The 13,794-nt window shown below is 37.6% G+C and overlaps 1 pseudogene; it reads right to left on the bottom strand.

Annotated features, from left to right (window-relative positions):
• Positions 1–12,668: 12,668 nt before the first annotated feature.
• LOC143391532 (14-3-3 protein zeta/delta pseudogene) lies at positions 12,669–13,408 on the bottom strand (annotated as a pseudogene).
• Between the last annotated feature and the right edge of the window lie 386 nt (positions 13,409–13,794).

Here is a 13,794-nt window from a genome sequence, read left to right as displayed (position 1 = left end):
TTGGGAAGCATGGTGGCATTTATAATTCATGAGTGTGCTTTCTTCAAAGCACAACTGATTTTGGACTTTTTCTTCCTACCTGTAATAGGAACAATTATTCACTTCACCAATTAGCAAGCCCTTCTGGAGGAAATTCCTAAGTCCTTTAATTCCCTCATTGCAGAGAAGTCTATATACCTGTCATCACAGGAAGAAAATAAATCTATTGTTGTTGTGGACCCTGGAACAAAGTTAGTGAATTAAATTCTTGAATTCCTTTCTATTTTTAGGTTTGGACAAACCAACAAGTTGTTTGTCCTAATTGATCTACAGAAATTATTTCAATATTTGTGATTGTAGCATTCATTATTCAAAGCAATTCAAAGACTTCTTGCTCCCAAATGCACCCCTTTGTTTTTTGCCCATATTAAGTGATATCAGATGATCATTTAAATTTTTTTTTAAAAAAACTTTTAGTTATATATGGACACAATGCCTTTATTTGTTTATTTTTATGTGGTGCTGAGAATTGAACCCAGTGCCTCACATGTGCTAGGCAAGTGCTCTACCACTGAGCTACCACCCCGGTCCCCAGAATGATCTTAAAGATGCAATTTCACATGAACTTTGAGTCTCTTAACAATAAGAATACTATATTTTTTTTCCTCTTTCATTCTATTTGAACATGTTTTAAGTTATTTCTTAAGGGTAGTTGTGGGAAAGCACACAATATCCCAGAACGGTTCACCCAGTACTTGAGGATTATTTTGTCTTTTAGGAAATTGCTTACTCCTAAAAGGTTATACCCTGAGCAAGGGAAACCAGGAGGCTCATTCTGCAGAAGCCCTTTGGAGGAACGTGCCAACTGCTCCGTAACCGTGAGCTGCCTCTCCTTTGATGGGGAGGTTAATAGTTTCCATAATCATATCATCCTGGTTGTTCTGGGTCTAGAGTTTACTCAGACTTGAAAGAAATGGAAGTTAATTGAAAAAGAAAAAAAAACTTCTTCCTCTCATTTCCTCTCCAAGCCTCTCATCTAGAGAGGGGATGAGCAAGAGATTCAAGTGTTTATTGCCAATGGAAGTCAAGATGAATATTTCCTTTTGCAATTCTGGATTTAAAGAACCAGAAGAAAGCAGTTAGATGGTGGGGAGGAAGTATAGGCACGGAAAGAAGGGTACAGGTGTGCCTAGATAATTCCAAACCCTGAGCAGTGGTTTCCTGTGTGGACTTGAAAGATTATCCTATGGAGCAGTGGTCATCTGGTCCTGGGAATAAGTGTGGAGGCAGGAGAGGGGGCATTTATAGTTGATATGATTGTCATCAGAAGATCTGGGTTGGCCTAGGGATTTTTATATGATGTCTGTACCAGAGAAGCTTCCATGAGCTTATTTGCTACAAGTTGTAGTTTGTAAAATATATCTTTGTTTAAAATCAATCTTTCTGGCTCTAAAATTTGAGCTCGAGTTTTTCTTTTTTAAGATCTATCATCACTCTTGACAAGTCTCTCCAGTTACATGCTAGTACTGCTGACTTCTGTTGCTGTGGAGAGTTTCAGTGGGCAGGAGATTGGTCTCTGTGGGAGAACTGGGATGTTAATAGAACATAGGTTTTGTGAAGAATGTGGTATACTCAGATTAGCTTCCAATATGTGATGATAAATGCTTTGTTGAAGTTTATTGAACTAGTAAGAGAGAAACCTGAACTGTAGATGAACATTTCTCATTCATTTATTCATTCCACAATCTGCTGTGATTTGAATTTGCCATGTGTTAAAGCACTGTGCTATCAGTGATGCTGAGGGAATGACAATTCAAGGTAGGAAGGAAACTAGTTAATAGTTGTTCCATCAGTTTCTGAAAGCCAAGGTCCATGTCACTCTCCCTGAAGCAGTGTACTTTCACTCCTTCAAGTTATATGCTGATTAGACCTTTGAGGTTCCCTTAAGACTAATAACAACTGTAAGCGATATACAGGTTCTTCCATGGGTGAATATCTTCCTGCAGTGTAGTGCAGCCCAATTCTTTCGCCACTGCTCACCTTCCATGAAAAATACAGCAGATAAATGCTTGCCCTCACTACTCTTGTTGGACTTAACTAAAAAATTGCCCCTTGGTTTTCTCCCAGTCCAACCTAGGGCTTGCCACATCTCCCCTGCAAAGGGAGGCTCCAATATTTAGCTATCCTGAGCTGCCTTAAATTCTCACAAAATGTTAGTTCTGAGTCAAGAGTTAGTGGACATGCCAACAAGTCTTTCATAGCAGGGCATGATGATTCTGCAGCAGAGGTAGGAGGGGAGAAGCTGATTCAGGAAGCTAGAGTTATGACATGTATGTAAGAAACTCAAGGGAGCATGATGGATCCTCACCTAATCCAAAAAAGACAAAATGGTGAATTTGCATTAGCTGCAGGAGATAGCCTCAAATGAGGTGAAGCAACTAACATTCTGGAAGCTAGAGTTTGCAAGAATGTAATCCTCTCACACCCCCCAGAAGTCTCATGGCTACTCGTCTCCTCCATACGCTTGATCCCATCTTCAGGGGAAGCCATTCAAGACGCTAAATCCTTTTTCAAAAAATTGAACATGGGGCAGCTCTTCAAGGGTCTGTATTGGATCAGAGTAAATTAAACTGAATTGGATCTTTGGGTTATTTTCTTGCTACTAACAAGGGTTCCAGATAAATATCTAATTTGTTTTGGGAAAACCAAAGCTGTTACTTTTTCTTTCCACATTTGAGTAATAGTATGAGTTGAATTTTGAGACCCTACAACATGGGGAAAGTGAAAAAGGAGATGAAGTTGCCAAAGTTTTAGTAGTTAAGTCCTTACAGACTTCTTTGGGAATCTCTACAGGCAGATACACTCAGTATTCCTCCATACACATGCACTTATTTCCAAGAAACAAAGAGGAAAGCAATAGGTTTAAAAAAAAACAGATTTTATTGTACTTAGGAGCCTTGCTGACTGATCTTTTCTTTCTCATTTATACATCCAACAAGCATTTACTGATTGCCAACTGCATATTAGGCACAGTGCTTCATGCTCGGATATAGTGCCTGGCATATGGCATGCTCCACAAGTGTTAAATAAGTGAAAACCATGCTCCCTATGCAGATACCAATTTCCCTGAAGCAAATAAAGCTTAAGTGTAAGGCAGTGGTTCCCAAATTTTGATGTACATTGGAATCACCTAAGGATCTTTATAAAGACTGATACCTGGCACCCATCCCAGACATTCTGATTTAATTGATATTGGGTGCAAACTGGGCAAGAGGTTTTTATAAACACTTCCCACGTGTTTTTAAGGTTCAGAAAAGATTGGGAACCACTAGTTTAAGACCTCATACTACTGAGGCTGCTTCTAAGACCCTGCGAAGTGCCTAGCAATTTAGGCCATGTTTGGAACTTCCTCTGGGATTTGAAAGCTTATATTCTTTTTCTTAAACAGGGTCCCTAAATTGAATAAGCTTTAGGTACCACAAAACATGTATCTGACCTTTCCTTTGCTGAGGTGGTCTTAGTCTATGAATTGGATACTTACTTAGCCAGCATGAGCTTTTTCAGAAGTGCAACCTGGCTGTAAGATGCAGATTAAGTCCTCTGCTGGCTACAGTCACACAAAAGCTAAATGCTTACGAGCAACAGATGTCACTTTTTATGATCTTGCCTCATTTTCTGGCCTGTGACCTTCACGGTGATTTTTGAAGTGCTTTTGAAAGATACATCACTGTAGAGTAGAAGAATTAGTTGCTATAAATGGCAGCGTTGTGTAATTTTTCTGATGTTGCATTATATTGTTTGAATTCCGGTGGCATTTTCAGTGCAAGGCCTTTGTAAGAGACACCTTATTGTCCTTTTCTGTGTCCCTGGAATTCTGTACTTCACTGTCCTTTCCTGGAGGTGACACTTATGCCTGGTGATACTTATGACTATGATTTAAGGCTCTACAGAATTTGTTCAATGATTTTATTACAGTGGCAAACAATAACCATTTCTGCAGCACTTGTGGGCTGCTTGGCAGACAAGTTGGCTATGTGTGGAACTTCCTTTTCTGTACCTTTGGCCAGGTGCACACCTAGGAGTGGGCTGAGTGACTCAATGGGCATGAATAGCCTGAATAGGAAAGAATGGAGCTCACCATGTGGGAACCCATGAGAGGCTCTAAGCAGAGTTTTAAAGTGGCTCTGTATTCACTAATTGACCATGTGAGCTCTATTTACCCATATACTCTACAAAGTACAAAGGCTGATCTGAGGTGCTTCGAGACTTCCTTTTCCTGGCTGGGCTTTGCTGTGAGTTCTTTTGGACCTTTCCATGTACCCAGCATTGCTTAGCAAGTCACATGTAGGTTATATACACAACCGATCAGTGGCTTTGTTGCCACAGTGGAGCTAGTAAACTATTCTGATACCTGGAAACCTATGATTAACCTCTTCCAGGGTGAGGCCCAATACATTAATTAGTTCTTGTAGGGCCTTGTGCATGCTAGGCAAGCACTCTATCATCTGAGGGTGGTGGGTTTAGTTCCATGTAGATAGAATTTTCCCAAAGATGAGAGGAAGATCTTACTCTTCTGTCTCTTTAGAACTTGGGGCTGGCATGCTTTGTCTCTCCACATGGTTTATTTTCCTCTCTCTCTCTCTCTCTCTCTCTCTCTCTCTCTTTTAGATACCAGGGATTAAACCCAGGGGCGCCTAACCACTGAGCCATATCCTTAGCCCATTTTATATATATATATATATATATATATATATATATATATATATATATATATATATATATATTTTTTTTTTTTAAAGCAAAATTTGGAGTTTAATTAAAATCAGAACAGGGATACATTAAATAAACAAACAAAAAATACTTTTCTGATTATCAATTTGACTCAAAGCATCCCCAAAACACTGGAGATCCAGCTTATTCCTGAGACATCAATCATTAAAAAAGATTTTTACTCTTTGAACTATTCACATTTTTGTAGCAGAACCATTTTATATTTTATTTTGAGGCGGGGTTCACTAAGTTGTTTAGGGCCTTGCTAAATTGCTGAGGCTGGCTTTGAACTTGGGATCCTCCTGCCTCAGCCTCCCAAGCCTCTGGGATTATAAGCATGCACCATGGGGCCCAGCATATTTTCTTTTCTTACAAATGGTCACATGTGGATTCTCTCACAGTTTTCCTGATTGCCAAAGAAGCCCAGCCATACCACCTTGAGCTCAGTTACAGAAACAAAGGACAGATGTACATCATCAACTTGCTCAATTCAGCTAGACATGGTGGTGCCTGCCTGTAATCTCAGTGATTTAGGAGGATTCAAACCGGAGGCCAGCCTGGGCAATTTGGTGAGACATTGTCTCAAAACAAAACAAAAAAACCCCACCACCCTCAGTTGGTAGAGTGCTTGCCTAGCATGCACAAGGCCCTGGGTTCAATTCCCAGCACTGCAAAACAAACAAACAAACAAAAACAACCCAACAACAACAATAAACAACAACAAAAACCAAAACCACCAATGCTGGAGATGTAGCTCAGCAGTAAAGTACTCCTGAGTTCAGTCCTCAGTACTACCAAAAAATAATTTTTTGTTTGTTTATTTTCCCTGATCATTAATTAGACAAATGGTACTGGCTTTGCTTTTAGCAGCCCCAACAAATGCTGTTTGACTTCCTGTAGAAGAAAAGACTGGTTGCACTGAGTGAGAAGGGAGACAATGCCTCTTTAAACAGCACAAAGCAAACATTAAGACAGTAGCAGACATTGGGGAAAATGAATTGCACCCAAGCACTAGGGCCTATTTCTGTAAGCACAGTTGATTCTCAGAAGCTAGCCCCTCTCATCCTAAAAATAGGATAGCTAACTTCCTAATGATTCAGAACACTCTATTTCCATAGGTCATGGCATTTTCTCACACAGCTATTAACAAGCTACACTGTATAATTACAGGGGACACCATTCACTTTTTCATCTAACTGAGGCATCCTGGACTTAGTGGATTAGGAGGTTTCTATAGGACCAAAGTTAAGAATTAAAACCTGAAAAAATAAAAACAAAAAATCCTTTGGGATCTTTTTGAAACTTCTTGAAATTTTACAGTAGGTTGAGGTAAAAAGTTTCCTGGTCTAAGAGAGACTTTGTCTTTTGGTCTCCCTCTGTCATTTGCTATGTAACTTTAGGCAAGCTCTTATACACAGAAAATGGAAGGCTTGTCACAATCTGTACTAATTGGGCTGTTTTGTACTGTAATGTGTTGGAAATGACCAACATTTCTTGGAGTGATGTGGTAAAGCAAAGGTGTTCAAATGATAAACAGGGTTTTCTATTGTAATTTTTAAAAGTGTGATTGAGAATTGAAGCAGATTTGTAATAAAACTTGGATATGTTGTATGTAAGCAGACTTGTATTCAGCTCTTCCCATAAAGCCATTGGGTATTATCTGAGTTGAATACTCACTGAAGACATCATGTTGTGAAGATTACTATGCCCTTTGGAGAGGGATTTAGTAGATTTCTATCTTGAGAACTCAAGAGATTATGTCCCAGCTTGATCTCTGAGTCCTTCATCTCTTGGCCTCATCAAATTAACTTCCACGTGAACATGGGTAGAATACCATATGGTCTCTAATATCTGAGGTGGAGAAGCAACCTCTGCTTCTTACTCATAGGCACATAAATTGAGCTTTGACTTTTCTGATTAAAGACAATGGAGTGTTTTGTTTTATTATCACATCGTTCATTTCTCTCTCACAGACTTGCTCGTTTTTGTATTCATTCATTCCTTCTCAACAAACATGTAAGGAATAATTTATATTTTGAGCACCTTCTCCCTAACAAGCATTATACAGAGCTTGAGCCACAGAGAAGAAAGGCACAATTCTTGCCCTGAGGGAGTTTATATCAAGGAGAAGACAAATCGAACAAATAATTATGATGCCATAGACAGAAGTAAACTTAGGGAGCCTTCTCACTGTGGTTGTGGCTTGGGGATGGTTGTAACTTGAACAGGGATCACCTTCAATTAAATGGTGAAATCTAAGCTAAACACATAGTGATCAGCTTCAGATTGCACATTACACTTTCTCTTAGAAAAAGTGGCATGAGGAGAAAAGAAAGGCTCAGGGCTGAGAGAGAACAGCTGGTTTCTAGTTCACATCATACCATTTATAAGCCCTGGCAGTTTAGACAGGACACTGATCCATTTTGAATCTTAGTTACTTTAAGGACCAATATCAAAAATATAAAATGAAAAATACTATATAAATTTAAGAGATTCTTATCAGAAAAACAAAAACTATTTGCTGTGCATACATATAAGCACCCTAAATAGCTTGAGAATAATCAGTACAACTTTTGCTTTGAACTTAGTTTTTCCCTGAATGGACTTTTCTTCCTCCAGAAAAGATTTTTTTTTCTTAATCCAATCCCAAGATAATTAACATGCATTTCAGACTCTCAATTTGTGTATAACATATCATCAACATCTCTGTAGATCAGCCTGAGAATAATCTTGCAGAGAATGAGTCTTCCAAGATATTTCACTGTGTGGCAAGGCTACACATTGCTTTGTCTTTACAGCACACAAAAGAAGAAAGTTCTTCTCCATATTTTTCACATTCTGTATACCCACATTTGACATATTATTTAATGACTCAATGCTAAAAATTCAACATGAATTTGCTGTCTTAGAACTATAACATCTTGGGATTATAACTTTTAAAAACTGCACAAATCATGAATATTACTTTTCAAAACTACATAATCTATTTGTGTAAGGATTCAGGTAAAACCTATTTAATCCATCATATGTGATTAAATCCCTTTACTAAAGGATAAATACTTTTTTTCTTTTGGTGCTGGGGATTGAGCCAAGTGCCTTGTGCATATGAGGCAAGAACTCTACCAACTGAGCTCTATCCCCAGCCCAAAGGATAAATATTCTTAAAAGAAAAAAATCTAGTTTTATATTCTTTTCAAGAGACAAAAAACACATAACAAAGGCATGGATAAAGAAAAATGAGGTAAGTGATAACAAAATAGAAAGCAGGGATTATAAAACAAAGAATAGACTTCAAGGGGAAAAGCACTAAAGCAACACAAAGACAGAGAATGTGAATGATGATATTTTACAATGTTGATTTTCCATATTTTCATTATTCTAAATGCTTTATAAATACAAACTCATTTAATCCTCATAACAATGCTAGGAGATTGGCATTTTATAGCTAGAGAAATCAAGTCCTGGAAAAGCTAAATTGCCTGAAGTCACACAGCTAAGTAAGTGGCAGGACTGCATTTGGCTCCATAGTTCATGCTCCACATTCCTATACTATAAAGGCACACATAAATAGATCTTTATATTCTATGGCAATAACTCTTTGGGCTCTTCATATCTGGTTCTTATCTTCCTGAGCTGATGGGAAGACTGTACTTTACAGCTCTTTTGCAGCAAGGAAGGGTGATGTGATTAGTTATAACCAGTGGTTCAGTTACTGCCAATGATTTAAATACAAAAGCATTTAAAGGCTGGTATTGCACCTCAGAATTATCTTTTGGTGACAGCCAGGGGTTCAAATGGCAGAGCCATTTAGATGGAAGTTTCCTGAATCCCTAAGTAACCATACAGAGAATCACATGGTGAAGAGCTGCCCTGGAGAGTCACTCAATGCATGTTGGACTAGAGTGAGGAAGAAATAAACCTTTATTGTGTTATCATAATAAAGGGATAATTGATCACTGCAGGATTGCCTGCTCTATCCTTATTAGAGCATACTAATCTACTAATGGAAAATTCATACTCTCCGAGTTTAATGGGACATCCATAAAACTAGATGATGTGATGAGCCACAAAGAACATCCTAGTAAGTTCCCCCAGGGAAACGTCACACTAGCACATTCTCTGGCTCCTGTGGAATAAAGCAGAAAAATACACACACACACACACATGCACACATTTTTGGCGGGGGACTGAGTCTACATTGCCCAAGCTGGCCTGAACTCTTGAACTTAAACAGTCCTCCTGCCTTAGCTTCCCAAGTAGCTGAGACTATAGACCATTGTACTTAACTTTATACACATGTTTTTTAAAAAATGAAAACCAAGAGAGAGAGGGAGAACCAAAAGAACATAACCACATGGATAATTTTCTAGGAAGAGAATAAATACTAAAATTAAACCCAGAAAGAGGTAGAAAACCTTAAAAACCTAATATTCACATTGAAAGTCAGCAAAAGAACTAATGCTATCTCTCTCAAGCCAACAGAAAATAGTGGGAAATTTCTTAATGCTGCAAAGATAACAAAACCCTGTGAATAAAACTGGATAAGAACAGTCCACACAAAAAAGGAAAACTGTACTCCAAACTCATTAGTATGGATGCAAACATTCTGGACAAATTACAAATAAAATTGTGAAATTGCAAGTTAGTTTCAGCACATATTAGAAGATGTATATAAATATACATTAAAGATCATGGCCAAGATGAGTGTATCCCAGGAATGCAAAGATGATTTAACATTGCATATTTTTTAAAAACCCATGTGATCATTTCAGTAAATGCCAACAACTCATCTGATAAGATTTAACATCTGTTTCTGCAAAAACTCCTTTAATAGAAGAAAACTGTTAACATAACTGCAGACATGATTCTTAATTGAAACATTAGAAATATTCCCATTAAAAACTGGAACAAAGCAACAATATTTTTCACATTGTTCTAATAGCTTCAGCAAACACAAAAGGATAAAACCAAATTGTATAAGTATGGGTATTTTTTTTTAAAGGCCAAAATACTATCATTTTTTCATTGCTTATTTTTTATTAGTCTTATAAAGTAAAACTGAAACAAAGCAGTGAAACAAACATATATTTTATGGAATTATTGAAAAGCAAAAACCATATGCATCACCTAGCTTAAATAGAACTTTACCAGTCATCCAGAAGCCCCTCCATATGCCCTCTCCATTATAACTTTTGCTTTCCCCCCAGAAAAAAATACTACTGTCCTGACCTTTATCATAATCACTTACTTGGGAAGTGCCATTAGTTTCTTTTGGAGGGTGTATTTTCAGATGATATAATTATATACCATGAAAGTCAAGAGCCTTGCTTGACTGGTCTATTAGAACTAATGAGTGCAGAAGAGTTAACTCCTGCAATTACTCTCCTACTTTCTTAATTCATTTTTCTTCACTCTTACTGGATCGTGCTCTGTCTAGTTTATTTGATCTATAAAAAAAAAACAACAAAAATTTAAAAACCAACCCTCCCTTAAACCCACATTCTCCTCCAGCTGCTACTATCTTTTCTGCTCCCTTTTACAATGGAACTGCTGAAAGAGTTGACATCATTTCTCATGTAAATGGAATTTTCTATGCTTCCTATTACTGAAGTTGTTTTTGTTGAGAATCCCAGTGACTTTCCTGTTGCTGTTTCTAGTAGTTGTACTTCTGTCCTCAACTTTGAAGCAGCATTTAAGGCAATCGACAATGCCTTACTTCTTGAAACAGTCTTCTATTGGCTTCTTTGACAATACATTCACCTGAGTTTTCTCCCTCTTTGGGTCTCCTTCTTTATGTCCTCTTTTCTTGTTTCTCTTCTTTCTATTCTTGTCCTTTGAGCCTTGACATGCCCCAAGGTTCAATACTGGGCTTCTTTCTTGTCTCTCAATTTATTTTTCTCCCTGGGAAATTTCATCCAGGCTGGTGATCTTTATATAGTATCTTTATATATGATCATTATGCCAGTGACTTCTAAATTTATATCTTTGGCTATGATCTCTTTCTGATTTTGAACTCCCATTTCTTAATGCCACATGATATCTTCATTTGGATATCTAGGAGACCTCTCAAATCAAGAAACTCCAAAATAGACAATTTTCTCCTTCCTGCCAAGTTCTTCTCCTTCCTCCCAGTCCTCATTTTAGTAAACAGAACCATAACTTACCCAATAGACAAAATCATTCTTGAACCCTTCCTTTACATCTCCTTGCCCTGCCATTACTAATACTATTAATTCTATCTCCAAGGCATGTCCTCAGTTGAGCCTCAGTTTTCTTCATCTTATTGCTACCCCCATATCTGCCATCATATCTCAACTGGACTCCATCAATAGCCTTTCAACTGATCTTCCAGCTTGCACTCCTACTCCTTGCCCCCCACACTGTCGTTGCCATAGCTAATTGCCAACTGCCCAGCTTGGACCTGGGAGGAGAGATATGGGTATGATTTGGGGTCCCCCTAAGCTTCAGCATGAAAGGCTGATTTGACTGTAAGGACAAACAGAAATGTTATAAGGCATAAAACATCTTAAATGAAGTTATTAAAGACAGATGGAAATTTTCAATGGCAGCATTGCATCTAGCAGAGTTAATATCTACAATGCTCTTGTATCAATAAGAAAAATCAAGAAATAAGACATTGGTCTGAGGTTGTGGTTCAGTGGTAGAGCACTTGTCTAGCATGCATGAGGCACTGGGTTCTATCCCCAGCACCATATAAAAAAACTAAATAAACAAACTAAAGATATTGTTCCCCTGTACAACTAAAAATATATATTTTTTGTTTTTTTTTCCATTCATAAAACTTTTATTCCACTTACCTGAACTTAACACATGGGTTCTTGACAATTATGCTTGATTATTCATGAAAATTTCATAAGACATTAAACCAAGCTAGCCATCATCTCAAGTTATTTCCCTGTTAACTATTTTTACAGCACATGCATGTCAGGCAAGTATCAAAAAAAAAAACCTAAAAAAAGTTAAATACATGGATTTTGTTTTGTTTATTGCTGTGCTTGACATACATGAAGTAATAGATATCAAGCAATTTATTTTTACTGCATCTTTACTTTTATATTTGTTATTAGGTTGCCTAAAACATTTAAATACAAATAAAATGTGTAGCAAAATTAATGAAAGCAAGCAGCAGGTACTTTACAAATAATGAAATGTGAACCATTTCTGCCCTTATTCAGAGTAAATTGGGTCACAACTTTGCCTAAAGGAGCACTTCTGCCGCTGTAGTCAAAGCTGTGCACACTGACTATTCCACAGAAACACAAGATTCACACATGTAGGATCCATGGGATACCTGTTTCTACTACAGCCTCATAAGTGCTCCAAGCCTTAAAGTACCCACAATAACTACACCTGTAACTGGAACCAATGATCTCTTTTATTCCCCACCAGGACAAACCAATGTGTAGACAGTTTTCTTTGCTTAGACGTGGAGGCAGTTTTAACACTGGCCCTAGTGAAGCCACAATGTACCTAAAGTACTATGTCAAACATTTATAAGTCATATAAAAAATTCCACATCTCCATGTTGGCCACCTCAAGATGAAAATAGATAATTCCCTGAATGTTAACTGGCTCTACTCCCCTAATATTAAACATAAAAACCACATGGGAAATATAGAAATTCAAATAGAAGTAACATAAAACCTGTCATAAATCATAACAAAAAACTATTTGTAGGACAGCATGGATGACAAATGGTCAACTGTTTAAAGTTTATTATTATTATTTTTTAATATTTATTTTTTAGTTTTCGGTGGACACAACATCTTTGTTTGTATGTGGTGCTGAGGATCAAACCCGGGCCACACGCATGCCAGGTGAGCATGCTACCGCTTGAGCCACATCTCCAGCCCCATGTGTAAATTTTAGAATGAGGCAGACAAAAGTTGGGAAGACCGTTAATTTTCCTCTCCTTCGCCTGATTTAGCTTTGTCTTCTTGGGTATCTGATGTCCACAATGTCAAATTGTCTCTCAGAAATTGCATTATTAGGTTGCTGTCTTTGTATGATTCTTCACTTAATGAATCAAATTCAGCAATGGCTTCATCAAAAGCTGTATTTGCAAGAGAGCAGGCTTTGTCTGGGGAGTTCAGAATCTCACAATAGAACACAGAGAAGTTCAGGGCTAGACCCAATCTGATAGGATGTGTTGGCTGCATTTCCTTTTTACTGATTTCAAAAAAGCTTCTTGGTATGCTTGTTGTGACTGATCCACAATCCCTTTCTTACCATCACAAGCAGCAACCTCAGCCAAGTAACGGTAATAGTCTCCTTTCATTTTCAAACAGAAGACTTTGCTCTCTGCTTGTGAAGCATTGGGGATCAAGAATTTTTCCAAAACAGACAGTACATCATTGCAGATCTCTCTTAGCTCAGTCTCAATTTTCTCTATGTATTCTCGAGCCATTGGCTGCTTTTTCTCAGCACCTTCCGTCTTTTGCTCAATACTTGAGACGACCCTCCAAGATGACCTATGAGCTCCTACAACATTTTTATAAGCAACTGAAAGAAGATTCCTCTCCTTGTTAGACAATTCAGCTCATTGCTCAGTTACAGACTTCATGCAGGCTGCCATGTCATCATATCGCTCAGCCTGCTTGGCCAGTTTGGCCTTCTGCAGTAGCTCATTTTTATCCATGACTGGATGTTCTGTGTCCAGAGTGGGTGGCGGCAGACAGACAGGGACTCAGCAGTCTCTACAACTAAAAATATTTTTTTAAAAAAAAAGCAAATAAGGAATTCACAGGTGAACAAATGTCTAAAAAATTCTAAGCTCTACTAATAAACACTTATTTTTGCTAGTCAAATTACCAAAAGTTAAGGAGATTAATAACATCCATGATTAACAAGGATGAGGATGTTGTTTTATAGTCTTTCAAATAAGTTGGTATAAACTTTTTGCAAGGCAATCTTGCAGTATTCCACATCTAGGTATCAGTTCTACAGAAATTCTATGATGAATACATAGGTACACACATGTTTGAACATAGGTTTTATTACCCATTTGTCATGAATTCAACACAT

Source organism: Callospermophilus lateralis, chromosome 2, assembly GCF_048772815.1.
Source record: "Callospermophilus lateralis isolate mCalLat2 chromosome 2, mCalLat2.hap1, whole genome shotgun sequence".
NCBI classification, from domain to species: domain Eukaryota; kingdom Metazoa; phylum Chordata; class Mammalia; order Rodentia; family Sciuridae; genus Callospermophilus; species Callospermophilus lateralis.
The sequence above is the reverse complement of the archived record's forward strand: the minus strand, read 5'-3'. Positions and strand labels throughout refer to the sequence as shown.